The following is a 5000-nucleotide window of genomic DNA, read 5'->3' as shown; positions in this document are numbered from 1 at the left end:
CACTACTTTAATTGTGCAAAAATATCATTACAAATTTTTGTATTTTTTCTTTTTTTATATTTTTTTCTTTTTTTTTCAGTCTAAGCACCTAAAACCTGATGCTTTTTGTTAGCATGCTGACAACAATGGATTCCAAATCATGGCCATTATTATTTTTTCATCTTACAAAGTTAAAAAAAAAAGACAAAAGAAAAGAGAAAGAAAATAAAGCAAATAGACTGTCAAGGTGCACACTAAACTAAGCTTTGGTGTGACACAACATGGAGTGCAATGAGATACAGATAAAGCTAGCAGGTTCAAAGAGGAGAATATGTTTGTGAAATCCATTGAAGTTTCAGCCCGAGGTGAATACATAAAGGTTGTAGGTAGGACTTGGTACCCACACACAAGCAAGGGTTCCTCTACTGAGGTTGCTGCCATGTTATTTTCTTTATTAATAAACATTATTCAACATCCACCACAAGATAACATTTTATAATCATCAGAGCTAAAAATGATAAGAGAGAGAAAAAGGATGAGGAGAAACATATGGAAAAGCAGGGAAGAGAAGGAGGTGGAGTGAGAAAAAAAGGAGGACGAGGAGAAGGAAGAATGGGAGGAGAAAGTCAGAGAGGAACAAGTTCTTTAGCAGAAGTAATAGTATAAGTAATACTGGAATCAGAATTAGAGGTAGTAATTGCATAAACAGTAGGAGGTGACTGAGGTAGTGAAGAATGAAAGTAGGAAAGAAAGAAGGATGAAGGGAAAGGAGGACGGAGGGAGAGGCAGGGAAGAGAAGAAGGAGAAGGAAATAGGAGGGGAGAGGAGGAAGAATGGGGAAGAGGAGGAGGAGGAGGGAAGAGAAAGAGGAAGAGGAGAGAAAAGAAAGAGGAGGAGGAGAAGGAGGGGGCAGAGGTGGAGGAGGAGTAGGAGGAAGTGGAAGAAGACAAAAGGAGGAGGAGAGAAAGAGTGCATGAGGTCTTGCGGCAGAACTTGTTTTCACCACGCTATAAACCCTGCCGCAAAAGCCTACGCCAGAGAACAGGGCAGAGTCTCTCCACACACCTTACTCTGAGGCTGGATGTATCCCAGAACATGTGAAAAAAAGATAAAGACACTTCTCCCTACCATGCCTGGGAATTCAAGATGTGAACATTGCCCTTTTTTATTTCGTTCACCTACTGATAAACTATCACAGTATTAGCATTACTCTAGCTAAAATATGCCATCTCAGTATCAAGCTTTTTTTTATTTATTTATCTTTTTCTGCACATATGAAATTTACTATATATATATCTATTATATATATATGAATTTGGTATTTACAAAATAAAAAATATCCAAGCATCTTTGCAAAGCATTTCAAAAATTACAAATGTGCTTAAAATAGATATGATGATATTGCTTCAAAGTGAAGATGATGATGATGAAGAAGCTTTAGCATGTTGAGAAGACCATGCTGAAATTTGAGCCATACAAGAATTATTATGCAAATGTTCGATAAGAATTCAATAAACACAGCACCTCAAGTACATGAGAGGCAGGAGGGCAGCACATCAGTGGGCTGAGGAAGGAATAAGGGTGTGTTTCAAAAAGAAATCCTCATTTTGACAAAACAGCATATCCCAAAATTTTGCTATTTTGATGCAAGAAGTCTCTTCCTTTTTTATCATATTTCATGCAAAGTGTAAATACTACTTCTGTCTGAGGTTATATCCTTACCTCAAATTAGACCTGTAGAGAATGTTTAAATATGTTTTTCTTTTATCTTAATCCAGACAGTAGAAGAAAAGGGATATTCCTTAACAGAATGAACAAGTTCTATTGAAAATTGGTCAATCAACTAAATCTATCATTGCTATTGCTATACCAGCTATTCACAACTTTAACTAATGACGACAATAAACAAAGCACAATACCCAACTAGCATACAGAATGCACTGTCCTCTAACAGCATTAGACCATCCACACACTCAGTGAGCAGCTGTGGAAATGACATCACAATGAGGCAAAACCACAAGAAAACCACTGTCAAACCATTGAAATGCTGTAGTTGAAACCATGCTTACTGTGGACAATAGAGCAAGTATGCCTGGCTGATTTTGCCTGGTAATGGGCACTGTTCAATCTCATTGCCCTGCTAAAGAAGCAATGGGATATGTCAGTGGAAAGTGCCCGATCGTGTCGACAGAGCACTGATCAGCAATCCCATTGTTATTTTCCTCAGAAGAAAAACTAGACTCTAGAGAGCCTGTAGAGCCAAAACGAAGACTAAAAACTATCCCCAGCCCATGAGTATTAATAGCCAAGATATACAAGCTCTGTTACACACATGTTGGATTCCTTAGAAGTCTTTGAGTAGTATGGGGACAGCATTCAGTGATAAATTTATGTATAATTTGCCACATCACCACTCAAGGTACGGCCAGTGGCAATTTCCTGGGATAATGTGATGAAATCTACGTTTTTCTGTGTTTTTACCTGAATAGCAAGTTAAGCTGGAGTAGTTCCATTTAAGTAGAATACATAAGCAAAACAAAAAAGAAAGAAGATGAAAAAATAAAATTAATCATGCTGAGGTACCAGAAGACCTTGTTGGCTCAAAATCTTACATTAGCATTTTCTTGCCAATATCTCTTTTGGTGTAATGTAATGACCTTAAGATAATGTATACAACATTCTGTATCAAAACTGTTTTGAGCTTTTGAATTGTGCAAAGAGAACTTTTACTGGATAAACCAATAACGGATGATGAAGATAACTTTTACATATTGTAAGTACAATTTCCATTTGAATGTAAACTTTTTTTCCATCTAACATGATGTTGAGTGGTAACAAATACTAGTCATGTTACAATAATTCTACTTTATAAAAAATATACCTATTTATCATATATTCTTAAACTGAAAAAAATTACATATGATCCTTTTTTTTAAAGAAACTACTGACAGTTGTCACACTCAATTTGACACATTGCGAAAACATGTAAATCAGCTGTGTGAAATTTTAGAATCACATTTGCTGCTGACTTATTCCAAGGCATGACCTTCAACCTATGTAGGTCGATGGTCATGGAGAAAATTTGACACACATCACCTATATCACTTCCAATGGATATCATAATTCATCAAAATTTGTTTCCTTATCATATCCATCATTCTTAAATCACTTAAATCCATGTTTGCCTTAAAACTTTTAAAACCCACAGAATTCCCGAATCATAATAACATGTTAATAAGTCTAATGATTAAATATCCTATTCAGTCCTGAATGAGAATCAAAATCTACCAAAGGGAAACTGAATTTCAGAACCTAATATACAGCAAAAATAATAACTCTTAGTAATATAACTATAGTCCCAAAAAAATAGAAGTAAAAGTAAAAAAGTGCCAATTCATAGCTGCACAGCCTATATAACTGAAAACTAAGGACATGTAACCAATCTATGGAAAAAAGGTAAAATAAAAACCCTGTATATAAAGATATAATTGATCAATTCTGTAAGACTGGATGAATACATAGTCATTTTTAAATTTCTTTGATTTTTTTGTGTGGTTATTTATGTATTAGCTCATTAGTAAACACAGTTGCATACTATGTATACAGCAAAATACATAATTATGCATATGGGTTTCCTAGAGTATACATTTTTGTACACGGGTTTAAATAAGCATCTATTTTAAAATACAAAAAGAGTGATACACCCATAGAAAAAACATATACTATATATAACAATATTCTAACATCTCACCAGCTGCATTTAACATGCTTCCAATGATGAATGGAGTGTATTCAATATCAACATTTAAAAAAAATCTTTACAAATAATGACAATCACTGGGTTTCATTATACAAAAGAAACACTTCTATTTAAGTTTTACTGCTGCCTTCCATAACCACATCTTGGTTAACAGTATAATTTCAGAACAGCTCTTTGATTTTAATTGCTTGTAACTGCAAAAAAGAAAAGAAAAAGAAAAAGAAGAAAAAAAAAAAAATCTGAATGTTTAGTGTGCTTAGGTTAACCATTACCAAAATCACCATTTTGTGATGTTTATATATGAGATATCTCTATACCTAGATGCACAGTGAGGCAGGGGAATGCACCTCACAAAATATTGTAGACTACCACCTGTTGTGACTATAATTTCCATACGAAACTTAACTCTAACAGCTTGCACTGCCATCTATGAAATAAGAAAATAAGAGGCATTGAAAAATAATTTGGTAACATTAGGTCATCCTGAGAAAAAAATGTTACTATTTTATTTTGTGTATGAATTAATCTTGTTAAAGCAATGGTCCACATGTACGAATCCCTATAAACAATAAAGCAAAATTTCATATATATATACTGTATATATAAACTCAAAACTGTTATTTTGTTAATAACTAAAGATCTATGCTTCCAAATGTCTGGATTAGTGATGTTAATTCAAGGCGAATTATCAGCAAACATTCTGCACAGTTCATTTTGAGAGATGCATTATTCAAATAAAAATATGAACAGATTTCTAAAAAAATATTAATAAGACTTGCCATCTGTTTCAACATACAACAGACACGTACTCTTTCTTTTCTTATTCTACTTCCACTGTTTGCTAGATTCCAATGAAGAAAAGCAAATCATAGTATACACAGAGATATCAAAAAGCTAAGACAACAATAATAAGAATAGCAATTACAAAAAAAAGAAAAAGAAAAAGAAAATATCCTAAGAACTCCTTCTACAATTTCACTCGAGACTTGATTCGCGGACTATCACAATTATATACTATGTATGGACATCATAGATGATAACGTGCTTTGTTCTCTTTCTGTTTCTCGTGTCTGTGTTTTTATTTCAGCAATTTTTTCTAATCAACCACCTTTTTCTTCAAGTGAGCCTTGCTTGAACAGTGAGACACATCTAGCACGTTTTCTTAGTATTTTTTCTGTTAAACTGCAAAATCCTTTCACACCTACAAAAAGTAAAAAACCCTTATCTTAATATATTCTACATTCTGACGGTGCCTAAAGTA

The 5000-nt window shown here is 33.7% G+C and overlaps 1 protein-coding gene across 1 annotated transcript in view; it reads right to left on the bottom strand.

Annotated features, from left to right (window-relative positions):
* Window positions 1-3456: 3456 nt before the first annotated feature.
* Kua (Plasmanylethanolamine desaturase Kua) overlaps window positions 3457-5000 on the bottom strand; it is a 24793-nt gene continuing 23249 nt past the window's right edge. Inside the window, exon 5 of the mRNA XM_070124249.1 lies at window positions 3457-5000. This exon is cut by the window's right edge and continues 687 nt beyond it. The gene's annotated coding sequence lies outside the window, so the exon portion shown is untranslated.

Source organism: Penaeus vannamei, chromosome 8, assembly GCF_042767895.1.
Source record: "Penaeus vannamei isolate JL-2024 chromosome 8, ASM4276789v1, whole genome shotgun sequence".
Lineage (NCBI taxonomy): Eukaryota > Metazoa > Arthropoda > Malacostraca > Decapoda > Penaeidae > Penaeus > Penaeus vannamei.
The sequence above is the reverse complement of the archived record's forward strand: the minus strand, read 5'-3'. Positions and strand labels throughout refer to the sequence as shown.